This window comes from Pipra filicauda, unplaced genomic scaffold (genome assembly GCF_003945595.2).
Source record: "Pipra filicauda isolate LSUMZ 115617 unplaced genomic scaffold, ASM394559v2 scaffold46_size3722508_pilon, whole genome shotgun sequence".
Classification (NCBI taxonomy): Eukaryota; Metazoa; Chordata; class Aves; order Passeriformes; family Pipridae; genus Pipra; species Pipra filicauda.
The window spans coordinates 286,497-313,892 of NW_024104609.1; the positions used below are offsets into that span (position 1 = coordinate 286,497).

Sequence of the window (27,396 nt, forward strand, 5' to 3'; positions counted from 1 at the left end):
CCTGTAGCTGGGCTGTAAATCCCATGCTAGTATTTTCCATGAAGAAGGGAAGTGCGCCAATCCACAAAAAAAACACCAAGCAAAAAGAAAACATTTTGTGTGTTTTGTAAAATCCGCAAGAGAGGCAATTAATATTCCCGTTGTATGACTTTATTTTTTTGTCTCTCCCTTTTGTCTCCAGTGCCCTTCCCTGGCTCAGCGCCCGGTGCCAACAGAACACCTTGCAGGATCCTCAGCAGCGCAGACAACGTAAGTAGCCAGCTGTCCCTTGATGCCCTCGTCCAGAAGCCCTGCGCCCTCCAGACCCTGTGGAGCGCCCGTGTGGCTCCTTCCCTCGCTCGCCCTCCGAGTGCCACCTGGGTTTCACAAGTAGCACCTTCCAAATCTCTCTGTCTTCAAGTTTGTGCATGTCTGTGTGGCATCCCTCCTCCTCCTTCACTCCCATAGTGGATCTCGTGAAGGGCTTCAGATCGGCCCCATTCATCTCCCTGGTGATAGCAGTGAATGTAGATAAATCTCTGCCTGCCTGCTTGCTGCTCCAGTATGATTTTTATTTTGTCTTCCGTGTATACCTAGGTCAAAAAGTGGGATGTATACTGACGGTGGGTGAGTGTGTGTGTGTGTCTGTGTCTGTCTCTTCCTCACTCCCTGTCGTTCTCTCTCACCGAGGCACACAAACATACTTCTCCCTGCGTGTGTGTGTTACACGCGTGCACACAAATAAATATCCACACACCGACACGTGTGTGCACACACAGAGGCAAACACACACCTCCTCACCCCCCCACTCACACAGCTCCTCTTCACCGACCCAAGGCAGTGTGTGCGTGTATGTCTGTGTGTCCGTATGCACTGTTCCATGTGCGTGTGCATACACAGGCATCTCGCTACACCGTCAAACATTCCCTCTCCTCCCAGCAGAGGCTGTGTGCAGCTCTGATCCTGCCCTGTAAGAGTGGTATTCCTTCCTCCCTTCCTTCCCTCAGCGTGCTGTTCCGAGACCTTCGTGCTCCCTCCTCGGGGTCCCTCCTGAGCTGCAGAATTGGCACCTTTCCCCGAGGTTGTCCGAATGGCAAATGGCACTGGCCAGAGCTCGCATTCTTGTAGCTTCTCATGGCATTTCTTCCTCCATGTCGGCTACTCCCTTTTGTTTGTTGTTGACTGGTCTGGGTGTGGTTGGGGTTTTTTTTGGCATTAATTGTAAACGAACCTGAATGGCAAAACACACCAACAGCTTGCGGGGAAAAAAAAGAAAAAAAAAAGCAAAGCCCCACACAAACGCCTTCTGCTGCGACAGATGCCCACGTTGCCCCTGGCATGGCAAGCGGGCACAAGGGGTTTGTTGATGAGGTTTTTTCAGTTGCTGTGTTTATTGTTCGTATTTCCCTTTTCCATTTATTTTTAAAGACTCCAAGATGCCGGCCTCGGCTTGGAACGGAGCGGTGTCATGGCGGAGACGACGGCCTTTGTCTCGCAGGGTGTGAAAGCATCCGTTGTGCTGGCTCCACTGCGGCAGAATGACGTCTAAAGGGGGGAAAAAGTGCTGGAAGTCCGAGTTGTGCGGTGCTGGTGGGGGAGCCCCGTCCCCACGGTGTGCGTCCGAGGAAGGGCTTGCGGCAGAGGAACCTGGTCTGTAATCCTGGCACTTGTGCCTCCGGTCGCTGCCTGCCGTTTGCTCCTGGGGGTCTGGATAATCTCCCTTGGCTCTACGGCACTGTCTGGCCCACGCACAGGGCCCCCGTAACATATACCCGCTGCCGCGATCACAGGGAGCTGTGGCGTTGCCACTGAATGGATGGCACTGTGCCAACTCCGCTGCCATCCGCCCTTGCAGCTCTTTTCCTCCCTCCTCCCTCCCGCTCTCCCCTCCTCCTCCTCCTCCTGTCGACTTGATGTTAATTAACACACGGGTTAATTGATTTTAAAAGCTGAAGAATTACAGTTAACTTTTCCCACAGGGTACGGACGCCAGCCGCCTGGCACGGCTCTGCCTCGCGCGGGTGCAGGGGGGCAGGGAAGAGCTCGCAGCAAAACCAGCCACTGCAGAGGGATGAATGGACGGCCGTCGACTGTTGGAGTGTGGCTGGGGCAGCTGATGCTCCTGCCTCATCCTCCGGACATGTCACCACTGAATTTTGCTATAAACAATCAACATGACCCCTCCCCTCGCCTCTCCCACCCACCCTCCTTTCAGGACGAGTGCTGTCGAAGTTTCAGCAGGGAAGCTGTCCCCCCCAAAGTCCCATCAGAGTCCGGCAATGTCTCACACCACAGGACTGCCCAGCCCGAGCACCCTGCATGACGACGTGGGGCGTCGGAGGGCCCCCGGCCCTCATGGGCTCATCCCGCCTGCCAGGGCTCAGTTCCCCTTATCGGCTCCAACGTGTCGCTTGGGATGAAGCATCACAACCACGGGAAAGTTAGTTTGTTGTAATTACGAGAGAAATAACCCATGTGGGGGCTTTGTTTTTTCGCTCTCCCTCGCCCCAGTGTGCTGCTGGTGAGGGTGACGGTGTGGCGGGAGGAGGCGCAGCGACGCTGGGAACTTGCTGCTTTCACCTTCCCGTGCTTTCATTTTATTTCGTTTTTTAAAAGCATGAAGCAAGTGAAGCGACGAGAGGAATCCATTATGCAAATCAGGTCACATTTGCATAATGTCTCATGACTGGAATATGCAAATGAGTTGTATAATTTATGAGTGCCAGTGTCTGTCTAAAAGTGTTTCCCAGAATTTATAAAAACTGCAGCGTGGGGAGGCAGCTGCCGGCTGCCCTGCCAGGAGGGTCCACGCTTGCTTTGCAAAGTCTGCCTGAGCCCAGCAGCCCAAACACTCAGGAATAAGAACTGATGCCCCTTCCCACCCTGTCCTCTTGCTTTATTTTCTGTTTCTCCCTCTGCAAAGTCCCCACCTGCTCCCCTCAAACTTCTCTGAGGGTGTGAGGCTGGGGCGTGGGGCTGGACGGCCAGGCAGTCCCGCAGGTGGCTCAGCCAGGGCTCGCTCAGGTCCCTCAGGGCTCTCCACAGCTGCAGAGCCCCTGCGCCGTTCAGGTAAGTGAGCTCATGGGCACGGTGCATCGGAGAGCTGCCTCCAGCCTCTGCCTCTACTGACCCGCACGGTGGGATTCCTGCTGGTTTGCCACGTGCCAGGTCCAGCCCCTGCTTGGATCCGAGCTCCATGACCTTGGGGAGAGCTACGAGGTCAGCGCAGGGCTGGCATTGCCAACGGAGGGACCCTGAGTGTCGTCCCCAGTGCCGCAGTGCTCGGCGTCAGCACTGGAAAGGTCTCTGGAATATCTGGACATGCAGGACAGGTATCAAGACTTTGTCTTTTTTTTCCTTCTTCCCTGCATGTCTGGTGATCTGGGGAGCATCAGGAGGATGCAGGTGGGCTCTTGGACCTGGGGATGCCACTGCCCCGAGCTGCCTGCATGGGGAGAGGGTAAATAATAATGCACTGGCCCGTGGAAAGTTGTGTGGGTCATAGCCTGCCCACTCTGGGCAGCATCCAGCGAGGAGCAGCGGGATGGGAGAGCCCAGGAGTCGGGGCAGCTCAGCATTGGCCTTCCTCAGCTCTGGGAGGTCCCTGAAAGGGCTTTTGGGCAAGAAAGTGTGATTTGCTGTTCTTGAGAGTCTGCATTTCAATTGTAAAACCCAGATGTGTTTATCTCATTGGTTCCAAATCAGTTTTGGTGCTAGCTACCTCTAAAGTGACAAATCTCACACTTTTCATCAGTTTCAAAACACTGTGTCTGTGCGTTTGGTTTGTTTAGTGCACGCAGCTCCAGGCTGTGACAGTGAGAGTCTTGCTGAGTGCCTCCAGGACAAAGAAGTGAGTTCATAGACTGTGCTTTTACCGGTGACTGGGGAGTTCTGTTGCGGGAATATGAAGAGACCCTCTGCATCAGGTACAGGGTACAAACTGGCACATACTCTGTGTGACACCAGTGAAAGGCAGTAGCACAGCCAGACTCTGAAGCATCTTTTGCTTGTTGTTGCTCAGGTTTGGTGCCTGCCCCCTCGCTGCAGGGTGACCGTCCCCCCAGCACCAAGGAGTCACTCTCCCTGTACTGGTCCTTGCAGGCACAGAGAAGTAGCTGAGTCTGATCTGGAGACAGTGCAGGACCAGGGCCACTGGGAACAACCGGTGTTTCCTGCTGGAGACCAGGTGCTTTGTGGAGGGCAGGAAGGGCCAAGGGCAGTGGGAGGGAGTGGGATGGTGGCCCTGGGGAATGTCCCATGGCTTCATGATCAGTGGCCCTGCAACGCCAGGGGTCAGGGATGTTTTTAATCTCAAGGCAAACCATTCTGCTTTGCTTGTCACAAAGACTCCTGCAGGCTGGAAAGGAGAAGAGAATGTCTGCTTATCTGTTGTGGTTTAGCATCAGCAGATTCTGCACTGCGACTGGTGCTGGTTCTCCAGATGGGGACAAGGATGGGCAGACTGTCAGGGCTGGCCAGCAGCAAGGCTGGGCCATGGGTGGGATGAGGAACTCGGGCTGTGGGGTAATTAGCAGGTGCCAGAGGGGACTCAGTGTCTGTTTGGGGAGAGCCCACAGCTCCGTGCAGAGCCGCCTCGCTGTGCTCTGGGCTGTGCAGGCGGCTGGTCCTGGTCCCATCCTCATGCCATGTGCTGCATGGGGAGCTGGTCCCAGTCCCCCTTGTGCTCTGGGCTGTGTGGTGTGCTGGTCCTGGTCCCACTCCTTGCACTCTTTGCTGTTTTCTGATATTTTTATCAAACCACCAAAACGCCTGAAGGTTCTCTCATGGTTTTGATACTGCAGCGAGGACTGGCAAATATTCTGAACTTTGTATTTAGGGATGAAAGAGCTTCTTTGGGGTGGGAGGAGGAAAGCTCATCCAGAACATACACTGAAACCTCCATATCTGCCAGACAAGATAGTCTGGTCTCTGTAAGTCAAAATAAGGAACAGTGCATCAGGAATCCCTCACACAGACCTGCTCATTCATGGTCTGGGTTTCTATTGAGGTGGTGCATTTTGTCAGCTGAACAGAGCATGCCTGACAGACCCTTGTTGCTCTCCTCCAGTGTTCTCCTGTGGTTCCTCACCGGTGGCATTGGAAGAATTCCCTGCAGCTCTGTCCTTGGGACTTCCTGGGGCCTTTGCCTGCAGGACTTACTCTCTGTCTCTTGATGAGGTAAGTCATCTGCAACACTGATCCAGGGACCTGTGAATTGGGACTCCTCTGTGCCTGGGGCCCCCCCAGCAGAGCACAGTTCAGCCATGTGCCTACTGGCAGTTGTTATCATTTCCACCAAGAAGAGTTGCCACATAGAGTCCCTCTTTTAAACAACTACTGCCTCCTTCCATTCCTCCTGTACCACTGCTGGTTTGAGTAGTGGGGTACAGTTACAGATAACCTCCAGGACCTCCAGTTCCCTCCTCACCTCTCCTGAGTAAGGCATGCACCGTCAGGCAATGCCAGCCTCAGCTGGATGGTTGGTCTCAGTTTTCCATTCCTATCAGTGCTGAACTCTGTGACAGTGTGAGCTGCTGATGCCAACTCAGTGACCCACGTTCTGAGCTGGCAGCTCTGTCCCAACCTTGCTTAGTTTTGCAGAAAGAGGGCAAGGTGCAGGCAGAGTCTGAGCACTGCTGTCTGACCAGGTCCATGGAGGCACTGGTCTGCCAGCAATAGGCATCAGCCACCAGCATCACATTACCAGCCTTGGCACACCTGACTGTGCCTGGCATCAGGAACAGCTTCTCTGCATGGGGCTTTTTGCCTGATGGTTGTAGATAACAATACTTGTAAGCAAAGTGTATAAAATCTTTAAATCTTTAACAAATCTCTCATTAATCCCAGCTAAGTAGATTAAAGCTGACTGCAGGCTCTAAAAAGAACCAAGCTGATCACTTGCAGAACAGAGAAAACATATACAGTGAAAACAGTCAGACTGTAAAATGTGCAGCTCCTATGTTCTTTAGTGTAGATAAAATTAAGGTGGCAGGATGGTAACCAGACCACAGGTCCTGGGATCAGTGGAGCCAAAGATTCGGTGAGATGAGGCAGTACAGCACAATTCTGTACAGCATGACTCAAAAGTGTCAAAGATGCTACAAGCAGATATTGTCTGTGTGCTGCAGACTCAGGGAATGAAGGGGTGCTGTGTGGAGGGCATCTTCAGCAAAACAGGACAAGCTGCTGAATTCCCAGATGGAAATCAGGATGCTTCTCAATGTTCAGCCTGATGTTAAGGTCCCAAGCATCAGACTGGCCTGTTTGTGGCTCTGGTACTCTCTCCACAGTGGTCACTGGAGCTGATCTATGTTTGCAGAGATAGCTCTGATTGGCAATGAAATGGTTAAATATCTTGGCACAGTGAAATTCAGCCACTTAGACTTTGCTTCAGTAACTGAAGGAGCAGATTTTGCAGGATTAGGCTCTTAGCTGGAGAGGTTAGGGGTTTGTCTTCCTTAGAACCAACCATGTGTTCCTTTCCTAGGTGTACATTCTGAGGTGTAAAGTACAGGGACATCACTCGCTGTAGCTGTCACAGGAGAGGTGAAAGCCCTCCACCAAAGGCCAGCAGTACTGTCACCGTGGTCACTCAGTGTTTGCAGCCAGCTGGTGCCTCCCTTCTTCTCCCCCTGGCCCTCCTGTTTGCCTGCTCACACAGTGCCTGTGGTTTCTGCTCCCCCAGACACTGTCTGCCATCCTTTCTCACGTTTTGCACATCCCAGTGGTGCCCACTCACTTTGCCAGCTCAGTGATTTTGTTTTCTTTGTCTTTGCTTTTGCCCTTGTCCCCACACACAGGACTGGGACTTTCTGCTCCAGCACCTACACCTCTGTGTCTCAAAGGTGGAACCATGGTGACCTGTGCTAAAAACTGCAGCAGTATCTCCTGCTGCTGTGGTCATACATCCAAATGTAAACGCTGGTGTTGGCTCCTGAAGAGCCAGGGTGACAGTCAGGCCAACAGCAGATTTTTGGGGTTTGGTGGTGAGCCAGGGGAAACAGGTGATGCAGGATACATCTGCTGAAGGGACCAACACTGCTCAACCAGCCAAACCTGGTGAGCCTGGCCCCAGAACACTCCCCCATTTTGGCAGATGGTGTTTGGCTATTCGAGAGCAGTTGAGATTTGGGGGTGTCTTCTGAGCAGGGGGATCATCACGTTGTCCCCTTGTCCCTCCCCCATCCCATGAGACAGACAGAACAGATCTGGCACAGGTGACTCAGCCTGGGCCCTCGTGCAGGCAGGGCTTTAGTGGCAGAACAAAGAAGCTGAAGTTTCCCAAGCTGCCCCAGCAAAGGGCTCCTAAAACAGTGACACATCTGTTCTAATAAAGTTACACTTGTTACTCGTCTAATCACGTGAGGAGATGGCTCGAAACAAGGACTGGAGGGTGTCCTGCCTTAACACAGCTCCGCCAAAATGACGAGAGGTTCCTGCTGTTGCTCTCAGGTTATTGTACTAAGATGCTGAGATCTGCTCCCCTTCCTCCCAAACAGGCAGTTTCCTCACCCTGCAAACTGCCCCAGGGCACAATAAGTAGGTTAATGCTTGTTTTAGGATTAGCCTGAGGGTGAGGGTTCCCTGAAGGAATAGCGGGAGCTGGGTTTGCTCTGTGCCTGTGTGAGTTCATGCGTGGGGATGCCTCCAAGGCAAATGAATTCCTACTGCTCCTATTTCATCGCTGTACGTCCCTTTGTCCCTTCCTCCTTCCGTGGGATGGTGATGTTCCTTGTCATGACAAAGCTTTGATTTCAGGCTCATATGCTTTTCCTTGCATTGTTTTTCCATTTTTTATTCGTTTTTCCATTTCCTTGCTTCCTAATCCTCATTCTGGCCAGGGCAGGGAGTGGGAGCTCCTGTGGGTTGCATTGGCCATGCCTCACGCTTCAGGCTGCCCCTGTTCTCTTATGGCCAGACTGGCTTCAGAAAAGGAAAACAAACCAAAATATGTCAGTGGTTTTTGAATTGCAAATCTGGGTGTTCAGAAGCCATGAAATGAGAAATTTCTTGTGCTTACCACAACATGAATCCACCCATGTTGGACATGAGCAGCATTTCCTATTTCTGCTCAGAGTCCTGGATAAAAAGCTTGGTTAAAACAGGTGTCAAGGCAGCTGCAGATGGGGAAAAACAGGGTCAGGGAAGAGAACAGGGAGGTTTTCGTATGTTCATCATTACAGATTTTGGCTGTGGCAAGGGAAAGTTAAACATGTGCTAGAACTGTGGATTCAAAGTTGATTTGCTATTTAAATTTTAACGTGTGAAGTTCCCATGTTTAATTTCCACATAAATATTGACTCATATTGTCACATAAAGGTAGTATTGACATTTTGCATGGAAAGACTCTCTTTTTGGTTGCTTGGCACCTCTTGACCCACATTCCCAACCTGCAGACCCTGGCATGTTGGTGCAATTCAGCCCAGCCCCAGGTGCAAGTGCCTGTTCTTTGGTGACTTGCTGTGTGCACAGATCCTGCGCTGGGAACAGATCAGCATGTGGCACAGGTGGTTGCTGTGTGAGGGATTCCTCAGCCTGCTGCTGTGGAACCTGGAAGTGTTGGATGGATGGCAGGTAGCGGCTTGAGAGCTGCTTTTAGTGACAGATACAGCTGTTGGGTTGCTGTGTTTGTTATGTTACTGGAGGCAGTGGATGAGTCAGGACCCTTGCAGAGACAGCTCTAATTGTCCTTGTCTTCCACTTTTTCATCCTGGAACACGAAGGTGTTTCTTTGCAGAATTGCTGAGCACTCATGCTTTTGCTTGAAACATATGAAACTCTATAAAGTCGTTAAGTGCTTCACAAATCAGAACTAGACACCTTGAATCAAGAACGTAAAACAAGAGGACAAATCTGGTGCTTGGGTCTCTCTCTGCCTCTATTTGACATTTGTAAAGTGCAGATGATAAAACTTTTTCCTCACAGGGTTGCTGAGATTAGGGAATGCTCCTGGAGAATTGAGAGTGATGAATGTCATAGGAATTCCACAAGCAGCTTAATAACAAAGTTCTGTGAGAGGTTTGAAAAGTGGGCACTAAATGCAAGGTGGAGCTGGAGCCACACACTGAGCTGTGGCAGAGACCAGGAAGCACTGACTGATACCTCTTCTGTGCACATTATTCTCCATGTGGATGAGTCCAGGGTAGTGTGAGATGTGCATTGGAGCCCATAGCATATGCTTACACAGAAGGGCCCAGATTGTGCTGGCAACATTGATTCTGTCATACCCAGTGTTACAATAGTATCTCATGATTGTAGTGTTTTTCTAAAATAACTGTAGGCGTTGTTCATAAATTAAGAAATTCCATCTGTACTTGTGCATGTTTCCATACTTCGTCCAGCTAATGAGAACTGCGAGGTTTGGCATCCTTTGAAAGCTTCCTCAGTAGTAAATGTGATCGGAGACACCAGAGCATTCTCCTGGCTATCAATCTGCAGATAATAGAAGGTCCATTTCTTAAGTACACACAGCAAAGGAGAAGAAGAAATACTGGCTATGACACAAAATGAATTGTCTTCCTCTGTGCCCTTGTAACCTAGGGCATGTAGTGCAGGCTGCCAGCCATCGCGTTACAGATTTAGAAGTGCTGGAATCTCTCCGTCTGTAGCAGGCTGCCTGATGGATTGGTGAGTAATGGACTCGGGGAGTGCATTACCAGCGCCCAGACTAATGGCTAGTGCTTGCCCATGGCTTTGGCTATAGATCATCCATCGTGCTATTCATAAGCTCTTGCCAGTCTGTCTCTGGCACTTGTGCTGCCGCTGTAACACCATTTGCCTGAAAAATTCTGCACCAATGTCCCCCACGTTTTCCGAAGGTGAGGAGTAAATGAGGAGAAAACAGTGAGTCACAGTTCTCCAGTTCTCTCGCTCTTTGGAGGACATGGTAAAGGATAAGGTGATAGACATGATACTCACTCACCCAGTGTTACCAGCACAATAGCCTGGAAAATACATCCAGGGTTTCTGCACACCATGAGGCACCACCTAAGGAACCTGTGTCTGGGATCCTTGCTTTCCCAGACAGACCCATGTTACAGGCTGTGGCAAGATAGAAAGGGGAGAAAGAGGTGACTGAGGTGCTGAATATGACTCTGGAGAGCTGGAAGAAGTGCCTGGATGGCACTGTCAAGATTTGGCTGTTTGTGAGCTAAATGAGGTAGAACTAACCTTCACAGCAAAGACCATCTCTAGGGCTGACTTCTGGGCTGGCTTTGGTGGACAGGTCAGGTGTGTGCAGAGAGGAATGAGTTGCTTCCACTCCCACCAGGCTCGGTAGCCTTTCCTCTTCCTTTAGACTTGAGTAGGACTCCAGGGTTGTGGCTCCCTGGGGTGATTGAGATGAGCTGTATCCCTCTCTGGTTCTTTCACTTGGACCACTGCCCAGCAATGAGAAAAGAGCAATCCAGTCAGCTCTCAATTTAAACTGGTGACCCATCCCACCTCTGGTTGTGTGAGCCATCCAGGACCCATTCCAATTCCCAAGTGTAGCCTGGTCACTTTGCTGATAGTGAAGCTGTAAGCCTTTTTCTGCTATCCTGGGCTCTTTGGCCTTGTATTTTTTGCAAGAAGTTACTTAAAAATAAACTTCTGCAGTTCTTTATTAACTTATTCCTGATGAGAATTTGGAAAGGATGAAGGCTTCATCTAAGGAGTTTCCTCTACAGCAGTCATAGTAAAGATTGCTGCTAAAACCAGACAGCAGGACCAATACCATAAAAACAATGCAGATGAGGGAAATTTTTCAGTTCCAGGAGTCCCGTGGAACTAGAAATAGCCCAAACTGAGCAACAAACACTTTACATCTTCTAGTTTACTTCATATGTTAGGAATGTTTTGCCTTTTGAGGGAATCATGCCAATGACACTGATGTCCTTGGGATGCTAGATGTTACTCTCTTTTAGAGAACCACCTCTGTGTACCTGGGCTTTAATTTATGCGCTTGGGCATCTTTCAATTGGCCCGAGCAGGGATCAAATTCTGGTTCTTCATATTTGTCACATTAATTCCACAACCAAAAGTCTGGGTGCATTTTGGATACATAAGCAGGTGGAGGATGCAGAGGGTTACAGAGAAGGCAACGCTGCTGAACAGGAGATGCTATAAACCCAGAAATTCCCAGTGAGTATTGTCCATCAGTTTATTTGTGTGCTATTTTGGGAGATGTTTCTGCTAATAAAGCGTCATCAATCTATTATTTCTTTTGGCCAATCTTTCCCTTTCTCAGCCCACCTATATAAAACCTTACAGTGGCCTATATTTAACTGAGAATATCCTCTGCTTGTTCCCTCTGTTCCACTGTGAGTTTTCTTCCTTTAACAAGCACAACAGCATGCTGCTCCTGCTTCAAAGAGAAAATTAATTCCGTCCGCAAAAGGGTCAAGTGCTGGAAAGTGCATAGCAATGCAGTTTGCATGGCAGGATCCAGGAGATATGATGCTAATAAGATTCCAAGATGAGAACAGCAGACTGGCTCTGGGGATTCAGATGAAGGGTTCTGTAAATTTTAAAAGAAATGGTCTCCAAAAACTAATGATGTCTGCTTTCCAATTCATTAATAATGTGGAGCAGGGAGATGGGAGTGAGAAGCAGGCCATGCTTTGAAATATCAGAATGTAACAAGGAAAAAAACAGCGAGAGCTCATCTCACCGGGGTCATAAAGCTGGGAGGAACAGGCGGGCTGCAGGGGAACACAGTGTCGGTGCCTGGAGGGAAGGAAATTGCACTGTGTGTTCTGCGACCTGTAATTTATGCACAGACTCTTTGCCAGAGCTGATGTAAAATTTCTATGCAGAAAAAGATGCTGCTGTATTGACAGATCTTTTTCAATGTTCTTGTTTAAGGTGACTTAGTACACAGGATATCTGATGGGTTTTAAAAACAGATCTGAATTGCCTTAGCATATTTACAAATGGCTCTTGGTAAACCTTCCCCTTCACCTTTTTGCATTGCACGCATGAAACCTGAACCTTGTTTGTAGTTAATAGTGGAAGAAAACCCCTCAGGCAAAGCCTAATGAACCAAGACCAATTCTGAGCTTCCCTCTGCAATATCTGGAGAGCCTCTGCCTTTCTGAGGGCTCCTGGACACACCGTGTGACCTTGCTGCTTTACATCACAACAACCTCCCATTACTGCTGCAGCATTTGCTGTTGGTGCTGCTGTGCAGACATAATGCTGGAGTCTCTCCCTTGTGCCTGCAATGGGCAGCTAATGGAAGATGTCTGTGCCTGAGCGGTTTCCGGAGCAGGAAGGTGTGTGGCAGCAGGATTTAGCTCTGACTTTTATTTTGACAAAGCTAGTATGATTGCAAAGTGAGGTTAAGGGTTTCCTCCTATCTTTTCCTTTTATCTGTGTGATATTTTCTCACCGTGCCTCAAAACCTCCTGTCAGCAATGGCTGATGAGGTTCTGGGAGAGCCTCGCTGCCCTTGGGAGCTCTTTGGAGCCTGTGGATGCCGAGAGGTCGACTGTGGCACAGGGCAGGGGCTCCACTGCCAGCCCTCAGCCTGCCCATGGTGCTGCCACTGCAGTGGGACCTGCCCACACTGGGCTCCTGTCCCAGCAGTCAGCTCAGCCTTGCTGTTTGCCAGAGCAGGTTTTAGCCCCAGTAAGATCAGTGTCTCCTCTCTGCTGCGCTGTGCTGCCCTGGAGCCCTTTGCCTGTGCCTGCTCTCACAGTCTGAAGGGCCCATCTGTTTCCTTTAGCTCGAGCCACATTCCCTCAGCAGCAAGTCTTGCTCCGAGACAAGTGATCTCTCTCTAGTGCAGGAGCAGGGGTTTAGAGGAGTGTTCAGTGAGTGACAGTCTGTGCTGGGAATCCCTGTCCCCTCGGAACAGCTGTTTTCATGAGGGGTCACCCTCATGAGCTGCAGAATCAGGGCTGCCTGGGGTGCAGTGGGTGATCTGGGGGAGTTAGCTCACGGAGCCTGGCCAGGAGGCTGGAGCTGAGGTTTGTTTCCTTGCTAAAGCCTCAGCCATGGAAGTGGATGAAGTGGGGCTCTGCATCATGGCTGTAATGTGTTCACAGAACAGGTTATTTTCTTACAGTGTTTATAGGTGCTGTGTATTTCTTCAGTATAGAAGGGGCCCTCAAGTATTGACAGATGTGCCTCAGCTGTCCATAGAGCAACCATGGATGCATTGGCACCAGCTCCAAAAGCCACAGACTTCACTTGTGGGTTTTTTCTACATGTTCTTGGTCTCCAGTGGACATATCAGACTAACTTTACAGCAAACAGCAGGGTGATACATCCATGTGTATCAAATCCTCATATTTGCATCTCAGATTTTTCCTTGGACAAGAGCTGGGGAATTTGTGTCCTCAGGAAATCTTGAGATAGATTGATAAGAATTTCCTTGAAGGTTTTCCAGTGAAGTTCCTGGTTATAATTCAGTATCACCACACTTGCCTGCAGCCATGGTCAGTGAGTGAAGCAGGCGGGTGCTCACAGCTGCTGCAGTGGAGGTGCACCAGGACTGTCTCATAGCACTGGTGAAGAGATGAAAACCAGCTGGTACGTGGAGGCCCTTTTTGGTCCTGCTTTTCATGCAGACACTGAACAACTGGGGTGATTTCTGTGTCAGTGATCTTCCAGCAGAAATCATTCTGTTTTGCAACTTGGTAATAACAGTGTAGTCACCAGGACCTCAGAATAAGCTTGTATATTTTTAAGGTCTTCGCTTACTTCTGTGTTTGTCTGTGCTCCTCTGTGTATTCAGCCCAGCTTTCATCTTCTTTTTCTGGGCTTCCCCTCACTTACATGAGAATGCATGTGTGTGTCAATGATGAGTGTAGCTGTTTTACAGCTTCTGCTTTCCCTTCCTCAGCATCCAGCATCCCTGTGGTGCTCATGGGAGCTGCACAGATCCATTGCTCCTGAAAACCAGACCCTGTGCCTGTCACTTCAGAGTGTGCCCAGTGACCTGTGTTTCATGTGTCATCACCTGATAGGCCAGTGGGAGATGAGGATGCTGCAGTGAGAAGAGATGAGTGGTGGGAGGAACATGTCTGCACCCTTCACACAGCGAGTCGGGACATGGGGATGTCGGGCAGGGAAGGTATGTGTTTTCTGAGCTGCCTAGTTGTAGTTTTCTTGTTTCATCAGAAAACCCTGACTTTTCCATTGAGAAGGCAACCCAGAGCTCTGCCAGAGGGACTGTGTCTTGGTGGTGTTCAGATGTTGCCTTATGATCCCTTTTCCGCTCCTTTTAACACCCAGCAGTTCCCTTTCCAGCACTTCATACCAAGGGCTGTCTGATTATTCCTCGTGACGGGTGTAAAAACGCCTGGATCCATGGCAGCCCTGCCACAGCAAACCTCCTGTGAAGGGGGAGCTCTCATTGCAGATAACAAGCCAGATTTCCGTGGAAACCTGCACTGTTCCAGACCCTGGACAGGCCGCAGGTTCAACAGCAGGGCTCTGTTCTCCTGACAGACACTCAAAGGCAGATTTTCTTTTAATTAAATATGAAAATCTATAATGCAGTCAGCATGACGCCTCTTGGTATGTTTATTTTTATACCCCATCTATTTGTTTTGTTCTCAAATGTGCTTCCATAGGGAAGCTTCCATACTGACCATCTGTATATGAGGAGTGAATGGGACTGAAGGACTGGGAGAGTGGGACAGAGGTCAGTTTTGGTTTTTATTATCTGAGTGGACATCATTTACAGTTGTGGAATAAACACACCAACTGGTCTTTTCTAAAATAATACTGAAGTTGCAAAGTTGACATTTTTAAGCTGTTGTCCAGTGAAGTATTTCATCCCTCATACAGTTAACGCTTCACTTTCTCTCTCTACACTCAGAAAAAAATATTTATTGTTTCAGTAATATTCTGCCAATATTTTCTTATTTTTCTCTGCAGCCAAAGGGCAAAAAGCGTTTAATTTCCCCAGCATGAAGATAATGCCATGAGTCCCAGCTCTGTGGAGGAAACTGCTTGGCAGGACTGCTCAAGAGCCTCTTCCCCAGTATGGATTCCTTCAGGTTCTTAATTCCTCTGTGTCTCCCAGCTTTAGCTCATTCTTCCTCTTTGGCTTACTATTTTTCCTTTTGACCACTTTTCTATGCTCTAAGGTCAAGGGTTTTCCGTATGGAAAGAAGTTTAGCCCCTCCTAGCCTTTCTTGTGCCATTTGCCCACCTGGCATCACATGCCCCATACTAAGCCTGGCAGTGCTTGGGCATGCAGGCACTACCAATAGCAAGGATGTTCTCCTTTGATTCCCACCCAAAAGAAGAGCACATTTCCCATCTCCTCAGGCTGATGCTCGGACTGGACAACCTCCTCTCCCTTCACATGCTTGCACACAGGACAAGAGAGGGCTGTGCACCCCACGCTCCCACTGCCATGTTCCCATCCTGGTGCTGCCATTCTGCAGCTGGAGCCAAGCATGGCAGAGACAATGTGCTGGAGCATTCTGTCTGAGGGGAGTTCGGGGAGGGGAGAGGGAAAAAGGCTGTTAGATCTATCGCTGGCAATTTAGATTCAGAGACATTTCATCTGCAGTTCCCTCAAGTGTTGAATTGAATAAAACCAGCAGCAGCGGTGGAAAAGAAGGTGGGGGAAGGGCTTCGAGCACTCTCAGCTAAACAAAAAGAGACAGGCAGCTCATAAAAAAGGAATTGCATCCTTGGGCTGAAAATCTGGATTCACAGGGCAGAAGGGGAGGGCGCGTGGCAGAGCCCATCTGTGGCCAGGGGCCAGGCAGTGCTGCCAAGGGCTTCTGGTGCTCCCACAGCAAGAGCAGATCACAGGGCTTACTTCTGGGTTTCCTGATTTTCTGTGGATTTTTGAAGCTCCCGTTGTAGAATCAAGCAGGAAGAACAGAGTCCCAGGCTTCGGTTGCAATTTAAAAAAAACCCAATACTTCACTTTCCAGTGCTTCAGGAGAAAAGCACAAAAGTGAAACCCTCAAGGGTCAAAAATTCAGAAGAACAAGTAACTTAGCACTTATAATTTTGTAAACAGTTGCTGTTGAGGGCCAAACTCATCATTCTCAAACACAGCTGTGGGATGGCAGAACTGTCCTCACCATTAGATGTTTCTGTTCCTCTGCCTTTGAGGGAATTGTTGCTGGTGGCTGTTCTGGCTATGCACTGCAGCATTGGATTCCTCTGGGTTTGTCCCATTCCCTGGGTGTCAGGTGAGTATGGCTTTGACAGGAGCACTCAACCCAGCCAAGGGTGGGAGGAGAGCAACAGACATCAGAGAGAATTGGGTTATAGCAGAAAATAGAGCCTTGGGGTCTTTGCTGCCTTGTGTGAGTGTGATGCCAACACCTCTGTGGTGCTGTAGGGCTGACTGTGACTGCCCTCAGGCGGGAAGGCAGGCCTTTTGTTTGCCTCCTCTCCCCATCTTCTTTATTACTCTCCTGCTCCCTTGTAACACCTTAGTGACAGATCCTTATGCTTTGCTCAGCCCTGCTTCAGACCAGGTACAGGTGTGCATGCAGAGAGCATGTGCTCAGCCCTCCCTGCTTCAGAACAGGTCAGACCCCACAGCACTGAGTGACCCCGTGGTACAGCTGGGCAGCCCAGGCAGGTGTGTGACACGGGGCTCATTGTGACTTGGTCAAGTGCTGTGTTTGTGTTACAGTGTCCCCTGCCTTAAAGTGTCCCCTGCCTTCACAGTGCACCTATGGAATCCCATGTGAAACACAAAGGTGAGACCAGGGTGAGGAGTTGGGACTCAGGACAGCACCGACACCTTCCCTTCACGTCACTTCAGCTGTAAAACAGGGGTCATGATTGTGTCACCAGGGTTTGGGAATCTGATAGCCTGCAAAAGACTGAACCAGACTTACTGTGAATCCTGGACCAGAGAGCAGAGAACAGGAGAGTCTGTCTCATAGGCATCTATTTATGCTGCCCTGGTTTTCTCCCTGTGCTATCGATCCAGCAGCTTGCTAAGATACAGCCCTGCCTGCTGTAGTGGTTTAATTCATTTTTAAGCACCATTATTTTTCATGTTGTGGTCTTCCCCTGCTTGGGGTGCTTCTCACTGCCCATCCCCAAAAATGTCCATTCCTGTCTGTCTCTAGGCGTGCGCTGCTCCCACATGTGTGTGTGCACACCAGGGAGATGGAGAGGCAGCTTCAGCTACACTAAGCAATTAAACTCCGGTAGCTCAGGGATGAGCAGGAGGCCGTGATTTTCTTTTCCTTCGCAGTAATTGCCTCTGCAATCAGCTTTGATCACCCGAGAGCAGAGGAGATGAGTGCTGCAAGTTGACATCAGTGGTTTTAATATATCCATTTACATATACAGGAGCAGTGCAGCATACAGCTTTCCATAGCGCCTCTGACCTGAAACCATCGCCGCTCCATAGACACCTCATTTAATTTAATACTTCACCGCCACTGCGGAAGCCACAGGATGGGGATGGGAGGGGGGATAATCAAGCCCTCACTCTCTCGCTCTCCGTGAATGTCTGTAAAAATGACATGAAAGTAATTGCTTTTGAAAAGCAAAGCAGAAATGGCACAATTGATTCCACTTAAATGAGAGGAAGGGTGGGGGTGGGGGATGCTCACCCTAAACATGCCACCTTCTTTCCTGCTGCAAGCACATCACTGCGTGGGGCTATGTGGGGACAGAGGAAAGGTGGGCTTGTCTGAATGGTATATGGGGAAGGAGGGAAACTCAGGCAAGCAGTGCTGCTTTGGGCAGGATGCACATCCCGGCGAGCTTGGACCCATAGGCAGATGCTGCTCCATGGAGCCTTGTGACATCCCTTGTTGTCACAGGCACTCCTGGTGCTGGGGAACTGGCAGGGACCCTCATTGCATTGAAAATCCTAGAATCACTCTGCCTCCCAAACACACTCACCTGCCTGGCAGCTGGGAGAAGGGGAATGGTGAGGAGACATCAGCTCCTCTCCATCTCTCATCTATCTCTCATTATCCCTGTTGACAAAGCTTTGTGAGCCCATGGCTTTGGAATCTATCCAGACTGCTGCTGCTGGTGGGTGCCCACCCTTCTGCCCAGGACCTCCCAATGCCCGCTCTGTGAGCTGCCCAGCACAACCCTCTGTGCCCCTATCTGCAGGAGCCGGGACCTGGCTGTGCCAAGGTGTGGCCCTCCCAGTGCCATGCTGGCCCCGCAGGCCACACACCACCTCTGTGTGCTACAATGCATTTTTAATGTAGACATTAACATCATTTCATGTTAATTACATGCAAATTGATTATTAATGTATTTATTGAATGTTGACAGCTGGGTGACAGTCTTCAGTAAATATGTTTTACTAATCAGTTAGCATCTAATTAATATCGAAATCCTCTCTAGGTTTAACAAGAGTCAATGAACACTGATGAGGCCCCTCTTGCTGCCAGTGTTAGTGGATGCCAGCAGCACTGTGCCCAGCAGCAATGTGGGGCACAGCTGGGCCCAGGGGGGCCAGGGACAGTGGCACTGCTGGCAGGAAAGACAGACACGTGCTCCGAGGAAGAAGCCTCTGGGAGATGACACTCTTGGGAGAGCCTCCCCCCATGAAGCATGGCTCTCCCAAAGGAGGGAGTGCTGCCAGCTGGAGCTGAGGTGGTGGTGGCCAAGCAGTGTCCACAGGAAGCTCTGGAGGCCCCTTTTCCCAGGACACAGCGCTGCTTCTGGGCACACCTGGGCAGCAGAAGTGAGATGCTGTTCACAGCTGCAGTGACAGTGTCGCTGCACACAGGACCCTTGGTTATGGCAGGGCATGGCACAGTCCGCAGCCAGCAGCGCAGAGGAGTTCTTGTGCTAAATTAAACCACCAAGCAGACCAATTCCTGAGCTGCTTGGCCAGCATTTTCTCTTACCTCCCCATTCTGAGCAGGACAGGAGCCACGCAGAGCCAGCTGGTTGTGGCTCCTCTCACCCATCTGAAGAAGGTGAGCAAGCATCCCTGAGGTATCCATTGCCAAGTCATCGGGAGAGTGGCTTCACCTCAGGACTGTTGCCGCGCTGGGTCAATATTCGAGTCTTGTTGTGCTAGTGCTCCTTAGTTGACATCCATGATCCTTCCCTGCTCCCACCCTGTGTAAACTCCTTACACCTGGAACACCAAGAAGTGAAAATGCTGAGCCCTCAGAGATGTTCCTGTTCAGGCAGGACAGGAGGGGATGGCCAGACTGTGGGGTACTTGAGCCCCTTCCCCTCTGCTCCAAGGACAGCGCAGGGGAAATGCCTGAAGAGCTCAGCACGCAGCCAGAACAGCAGCTGGGTGTTTAGTTACTGGTTAGAATAACTTTGATCTTGCTCAGCTGCTCTTTGCTTCCCTCACCCAGGCAGTCTGATACCCCTCCATGAGCAGAGGCAGGTGCCTTGGTGCAGTGGAGTCTCTGCCTTCCCTGAGTTGGACATGTCTGGTTGCTGCAGGTGAGCATGTCAAATCACACCTACCATATTGGCTTCCTGTCCCCAGAACATCAGATTTTTGCAGCTGATGTGTGGGGGGGTGTCTACTCCCGCCAATCCCCACCCCCAGCAGCATCAGGCCTGTGCTGTTCGGGGTTTTGTTAAGCCGTTTAGTATTAATTGATTTTTTTTTCCATTTTTTCTTTCTTTCCCTGGGCGGGTCAATAGCTGGATGCTCAAGAGCAGAGGATCTATCAACTGCAGACCAAGCAGAGGGAGAGGCAGGCAGAACTGGAGCAGAAATGCAGCCGGACGAGCAGCTCAGCCAGGACCTGGGGGCCAGCCACCAGCTGCGGGAGGGAGCTCGGAGCAGGTAGGAGAAGATGCCAGCCTGGTATAGCTTGGAAGCCCAGGCTGGGAAGGGAACTCTGATGCATTCACAACAATAGTGATAATCTGCTGCTCTCATTTACATGGTAGCATAAGAAAGGGCTGAAAATGCGTCACCTCCCAGTGAGGAGGGGAAGGTTGAGGGCAGCAGGGAGATGGCCACAGCTCTGCTGGCTGTAAATGGGTGCTGGGATCGCAGTTGGTGTGGGGGTGTGATGGCTGTCACGCACAGATGTCCTGGGTGTTGCTCCTGCTGCTGAACTCGGAGAGATGGGAACAGGGTGGCCGCAAAGACACTGCCGCAGGACAGCACTGTCCTGGCTGGTGGTGACAGTGCTGTGAGCCAGGAGATGAGGCTTGCTGAGACCTGTTCAGCTATTTTGCTGTGGATAAAACCCTCAGTTTGTTCCCGGACATCAGGGTAGGAGCACCCTCATTTCCTGCTGGAGGCCTGCTGGGCAGCCTGGGCCAGTCTGCTCCATGCTGGGTCTGTTTGCCCCTGTGCTGCTACAGACCCCCTCTCCTACCCCTGTGTTTCAGAAGCTGTAGGAGTCAGACTCTTTGCTCAGTGTGTTCCTCTGGCATGTGAGCCTGGCTTGGGAGAGCACAGTCGCTCCCGCCTCTGCAGCCATCTGGCTGTCTGCCTGATGTCTGCTTGGGCACCGGCATTCCACGGCATTCCTCAGTGTATTCTGACCACAAGCTCTCATTCAGATCCACATGGCAAACAGGGGTGAGGAGAGCTGGTCCTGGAAACCTGGGCAGCTGCTGCCACACACTGCAGCATTACTTGCTTAACCTGTACCCTTTTGTTGTCCCCTTCAGCACCTCATAAGATGTTAAAAAAAAGTGTCTATTTTAACAACTTGGTAGTTAAATATGCTCAGGGTTCTAGTAGAATAAACCAGGTACTTTTGACATTGGAGCACCAGGTGGTGCTGGATGGCAGGATGAACTCAGCAACGCTGGTTTGTCTGAGCAGCAGCTCACTGCGCAGCATTTAAAATCAGGATGGGGGGTCCCTTTTATTAGTCAAAGGGGAAACATTTTGTTTCATTTAATGTGGTGGTGATTAATATATTCATATGTTCATATATATAGAATAATACATATATTGCATCATATATGAACACAGTGCACTGATTACATTCATTGCATTTGAAGGAAGGTAATGAGATGTTGTTCCATTTACTCCCACATCATCCATTGTTCTGTGTGTGAGGAGCCAGCCCAGCGCGTGGGCTGAGCTGTGCGCGGTGAGCCCTCGCTCCGACTGCCCACAGTGAAGGCGGGAGCAGGACGTGTGTGCCTTTGTGTGTGTGTGTGGATGGAGGCGTTCTGCACATGCATATGGGTGACCGTCTGCTGACTTGTGCAAGCCCAGCATGGGAGGGTGGGAATCACACTCTGTTTCTTCTTATTCCCTTCCCATCTCCCCATCCGTTGATACCAAATTCAGCTGAGTTTCACTCCTGGTTTTGGTGTGAAAGTGGCAGATAAAACAGCCCAGCTCTCAACTTTCTCTTACAAAACTCCCAATTAAAGTACTGAGCATCAAGCCCTGTTACATAAAAATATAACACAATTCGGTGGCAGAACAGTGTTCCACCTGGCTCTGTGTCTGGCAGCAGCTTATGCCCCTGCCTGGGAAGGAGCTCTTTTCCCCTGGGAAAAGCAGGAGAAATTTGTGATATCACCACAAGATGCTAGCCCACCTTCTGTGGTGAAAGGGCTTCCTGAGCCCAAGCAGGAGTCTTTGTGTTTAACAGCCCTTGAGGAATTGTCATCTCTAACTTGTCAAACTAATTTTGTAACTCAGATCTTATCCAACTTCTGCAATGTCCTGTAGCAGCAATTTCCCCTGCTTGACCACGCATGGGATGAGAAGCCAACTCCTTTGGTTTGTTTTGAACCTGTCCCCTGACAATTTCCACTGTTTTATTGGAAGAGACCATGAACAGTCACTCCTTAGTCACCTTCCTGTGACACTTCTGATTTTATAGACCTCTGTCATATTTCCTTCCCATCATCCTTCTTCCAGACAGAAGGGCTCCAATATATTTTTCTGAGCCAGCCCCAGTTGCTGATAAATCTCCTGGTGTGGGGGCTCAGGGCTCCCAAGGCTGGTGGTCCCGGGTGCCTGCAGCAGGCAGCACACACCAGGAGTCCTCTGCAAGGAGTGCCAGGTGTAATTTAACACTGGGAGCATGAGTTATGGTCCTGCCCTTTACGGAAAGGCTGGCAGCGCAGCCCTGCCTGTCATCTCAGTCCCCCACCTGATCATGAGCTTTCCTGGTGAATGAATCAGGATTTGGCATATCGTTCTTTAATACAGCCCCCATGCTAATGTCTTTTTGAAATGAAACCGAGAAAGCTGTTAACCTCAGTTAGCCAGCTGTCCTCACCGTGACCTGGATAAATCATCCAAGCAGGAGCGCCGAAGAACACTGCTCTGGCTGCTTTGGAAAATGGAGCTGGAAGGGAAGGACTGTGCTTTCAGCTCATGCCAGGAAGACTCCTCTGCACCAGGACTGTGCAGCAAAAGGACCATTGTGTTCTCACACTAGGGACCCTGATGGGGCTCCAGGCTGTGTGTCAGGTCCTGCAGACAAGTCCACTGGCACGCTCCCTCCCTGGCAGACACTGAGGAGTCATGGTGTCACACCACAGGTGGGAGAAAGGCAATGTGTTGTGTCTGGAGAAGAGAGGGTGGCTTCCCACAGGGACCCCAGAGACTGGTTCCTTTTGCCCCTGCCACCGGGCACATCTCACCGTCCAGCCCCTCCTCATGACCATCTGGTTGTCCACATTCCTTCCCTTCAGCTGGAAGCTGGATTTTCCCCAGGGATATCTCCTTCATCACATCTGAAGGCAGCTGGCTTTGAGCTGATGCCTCTGGGGTATGAAAGGAGATGAAGAAGACAGTTTGGTGGCTGCCCCCAGAAGAAATGAATCTACAGGAGTAGGGCATTTCTCTCCATGGGCTGTTGTGACTCTGGGAGCTGTTATCTTTATAAAGGCCTTGTTACTTCATCTGCTCTCACAGGGCGCTCATAGATGTTGCTCTGTGTGGTAGGGAGTTCCACTAGACAGGGTTTCTTTTGTTATTTATGATCTGGCTGTTTTGTTGGTTTTGTTCTTATTTTTAATTTTTGCATGACCGAGGAAATTCACAACACCAGCTGTATCTAAGAAACTCCTGGAAGGAAGAACAAAGCCATCTGTTCTCCGTGTCCATGAAGGAACACACAAGAACTAATGGCCAGAGCCTGCATCAGAACAGATCCGGGTTAGGAACAGTTTTCTAAAGGGGAGAAGAACAGAACAGGTGACAGACTGCCAGGCTCTGAGGATCTTGCATTACAGGAGAGCTTTAAGGACAGATACACAATACACACAGCACTTGTAGGTTCCCCTGTCTCAGAATTGGAAGATGGACTATCAGTCTCTTGAGGTTCATGCCAGCCTTGCTCATTTCCTAAATCTATCCCTGTTCACACCTTGAAACACAGCTCTGCCTTTCCCGGAGCTCCACCACATCACCTTCAGTGTTGCCCCTTTTACTGCTGACCTGCCTGGTGCCAGGTTCCCCAGGAGGCAGAACATGTGCTGTAACATGCTGAAAGGAGCAAGCAGAGCCTGGAGGATGTCAGTGGGTGATGAAGGCTCCGATACCACCATCTGCATGACATGTGCTGCTGTGCCGCAGGCTTTGGCCGGAGCAGTGCAGTCCCACCCGTGGTGGGGAACACAAGAGTGGATGAGGCAGATGGGAGGATAGATTTGCTATCAGAACTTTTGGATTCAATTTTCCTTCTCATCAGAATAGCTGTGTGCAGTTTCTTACATGTGCTGCTCTGCAAATGAGTTGTGCAGGACATGGCTGCAGTCAGAGACCACCTGGGGAGCATGGTCGGTTTGGGGCTCACAGCTTGGCTATGCAGGGTTTGGCCCAGGCACCACTAGGGCAGAGTCTGGCTGACGTACGGGGCTCAGCTCCCTGGAAACTGTAGGAGTTTGCTGTCTTTGGCCTTGCCCCACTGTGCAAGGGCAGCCATGGAGCATCCTCAGAGGAGGGTGGAATGGTCACAGGCACAATACCCTACACCGTGTACCCTATACCATGTACCATATACCATACACCAGGACACAGAGCCACTCGCAGACATCTCATCACTGTCAGCAGAGAGACAGGGACAGAAACACATGGCCACAACAGCCAGGGGAACTGTGAGCCAAGGTGAGCCGTTATTTGTGTAGACACCAGCAAGGAACCCCACCGGGCACCTGGATCTGAGAGTCAGTTCTACAACACAGGCATTAAAGAGGGAATAAAGAAAATAATAGAGCATTGACTAAAATGGTCGGCAAGGCTGATTTCTCTCCATGCAGCCTCTGAAGGAGCAGACTTTGGGGCTGGGGAGGAATAGGCAGCCTCCAGGCTGTGAGGCTAATGCAGAACCATGGCTGTTTGTATAGCTGCAGAGCCTTTAAGAGAGACTTGGGAAAACTAGCCTGGATTCCAATGAATATTTACAATTACATTGCTCCAAAGCTGAATCCAATCACAACACTGCAGTGTGCAGGCTTTGTGCATCAAAAGAAAATGAGAGGAAAGCAGGAAAGATGGAGTTGCCTTTGGAGGGACTTATAAACACAGATCTCTCTGCTTGTGGCAGAACTAAAATGCTTTATTTCTGATAGGAGCAATTTGTTCTTCAGGCATTTTGCTTGATATTGGAAAGTGCCTGGCTGGTTTTTGAAGTGAGAGTCTTCAGTAGAAGGTCTTTAATTCAGAATGAAGGAAAGAAATGGAAAGTGTTGTGGTCTGTATTTTGATATTGTACTAATGAACTCCAGAAACAGAGGAAATAGGGGAGCATTACCAAACTAGAGCAGGGGCCCCTTCCACTCACTGTGTTCTTGGTCACCACGTAGAACCAGGCTGGGCATTTAAACCATGCTGCTAATATGGAATTTGGCTGGTTACTGTGCCGGCTAAGCACTCACTGCAGGCTCAATATTTGCCTCTTCTTTCTTGTAGTGGAAGGTATGCAAAAACAATGGTGACCAGGAATCACCTTGATAAAAAGATGGAGGATTTGTGATTGCACTGCAGGGAGCAGTGTGCCGCAAAATAGGAAGTGTGTGACAAAGCAGAGGCACTGCTTGAAGTGACAACAGGAACAGCACCATGCAACTGACTCCAGGAGCTGCTTTAGTGGCCTGTCCATTCTGCCCATCCTGCCCAGGCAACCCATGCAGCTGCCTTGCTGCTCTAACCTACAGGACTGTAAACAATCAGTGGTCTTGGTGTGGTCCCACAGCACAAAACCCCCACTGCTCTCAATTAATTTTAAGTATTTAAGGTATAGCATTGCATTCCACCATGCAGACATTGCTTAGCACCACAGTACCACAACAGCAGGAGCTTTGAGAGAATCAGGTTAGGATTTACACCGCAAGAACATGCAAATTGTTTGCCACAGTGTCTGCTTACAAGCCCAGCTGACCTGGGAAAGCCATATCTGAAGGGTAAGCCCCCTCCTTCCCCACAGCCCAGCAGGCAGCATGTCCCACCCTGGACAGAGGGCAGTGGGGGGCTGCTTCTAGCCTGCGCTAATTCCTCTCCGTGGTTTGAAGAAAATGCTGTCTCCTGGTGCCTGTCACCTCGTGGCTGCACAGATCTCTGCTGCTGGCTGGCAATCTGAAAGGATGCTGGTGGGAAATCCCGGGAAGCTGGTTTCTGATCTGAGTCAGTCACACTGCTGGTGCAGGGATGCACTCCATCACATGCAGGCATGGCACAGGGGGTTCCATGCACCTTGGCACAGGCTGCAGTTGATAGCCCTGAGTAGGAACCCGCAGTCAGTATTATATTGTCTAAGAGGCTTAAAATCAACTGTGAAGTTTCAGCATAGCTACAAACCCCCTGTTTTCTGTTTCTCCACTGATAGCTTGTTCCAGAAGATGGTGCAATTTGGTGATTGATTCCTGGAGTCTGGCTGGTGCATCTGCACTGGGGTATAGAAGGCACAGACCCTGCCGTGATGCCCAGAACACTCTGCCAGTGCCAGCCACCCACAGCTCACAGCTCCAGAAGCAGAAGCGGAGCATTCCATCAATGTGAGTGGATATTTTTCTCCCATTAAAATGTTTAATTTATTTTTGAATGCACATGAACTTTGAGGGCCCACCATACCCTGTGTGAAGCAGTCTGACACAGCACATGACATTAAAAAAAGAACTCTTTTTTGTTTTGTGATTATTACCTGCTAATTTATGGGGTGCTGCTGGTTCTTATATTGAAGGGACAAAGAGAAATCATACTGCAGACAAGTTCTATTTGCCGAACTTGATACTATAATTGTCTTCAGTCATTTCTTTTCCAGTCTAAAAAGACTATTCACCTTTTCCTCACATGGAAAATACTCTTTGCATTTGATCATCCTTGTTGCTCTTCTCTGAAACTCTTCCAACTCTTTTTCTAGAGAGAGGCAGACAAAGCTACATATGGAAATCACAGCGCACTTCCACCATGGATCTCTTCAGTGGCAGAACTGTGATCTGCTCTGCATTATTTTTCTGATAATTGTTAACAGGCAGTTTGCCTTTTAGGCTGCTCCTGGGCACTAAGCAAATATTTCCACACCTCTATCTCTCCATCCCCATCTGGTTGTATCTAGCACAGCTCCAGGCCCTCACTCCCGAGGAGGAACAGAGCTACAGCAGCTGGGACTGCAATGAGATCTTGTGAGCAAGATGGTGCAAACATCCCAGATCCTGAGTAAGATTAGGCCTACCTGGCTGTGTCATACCTTGGAGACTGGTATAGTCTGATAAACATTGAAAAAAGAAGAAATAATGATACATGGTCAGCCTCACCACACTGCAGACCGGGACTCTTCCAGGCAGGTCTACCCTCAAGTATCTGCCCACCTGAGGGGCTGAGTAACCCTGTGGGGAGAGCTCAGGAGCCAGCTTTTCACCAGAGCCAGGCAGAATAGCCAGGAAGGGCCCACATTTGCCCTGCACTTGGACATGGAGCCTCCTTAGGCAAAATGCCTGTGCCTGTGGAGTCTTTTCCCTCCAAGACCTCACCTTCACCATCACATGGAGCACTAAGGTCATTGTGGTACAGGCACAGGAGCACCAGTGGCCCAGGGACACAGGGACAACCCAAGTGGCCCAGGGACAGGCAGCCCACGTGGGGCAGGGGTGAAGAGCAGCTAGCCCCATCACCCAGGCGTTATGGGACCTCTCACAGCCCATCACAGGCATGGCTCCGCAGGGAACACTGCTGGAGCCAGATGGATCAGCACTGGCATGAAGTCCTACCCAAGAGCACAAATAACATCATGTTCTTGTGGTTCTCCTTTGCACTTCCTTCCTGCAGATTCCCAGGATGAGTAGGAATGGATTGGGCAGCCTGATCTCCTGCATCTGCAGCCAAGGAAATTTCACCGTGTTACTGGGGAATTCAGAAGTTGTCTGACTAAGACAGTTTCAGATGGGCATTCAGCTGGGCTTGAAGACATCAAGAGAGCAAAAGCATTACGTCCTCCCTTGGCAGTCAGTCCCTTCGCATCACTCCTACTGATTTTTTTTCTCTGATTACTGCTGTGCCAACAGGGCTAATGAAGCTTTCTGTGCAGCAGCAGTATAGGTCTCAACTTTGTTTCCTTTTGG

The 27,396-nt window shown here is 50.1% G+C and overlaps 1 long non-coding RNA gene across 1 annotated transcript; it reads left to right on the forward strand.

The window, feature by feature from the left end:
* On the forward strand, positions 1 to 27,380 carry LOC113994365. Its single transcript, XR_005565393.1, has 11 exons — positions 1 to 249; positions 1,408 to 1,629; positions 1,959 to 3,905; positions 4,001 to 4,165; positions 5,048 to 5,157; positions 9,520 to 9,606; positions 13,808 to 14,038; positions 14,848 to 16,127; positions 19,248 to 19,338; positions 19,546 to 19,690; positions 25,665 to 27,380. It is a non-coding gene; the product is annotated as an uncharacterized LOC113994365 (long non-coding RNA).
* Positions 27,381 to 27,396: the final 16 nt, after the last annotated feature.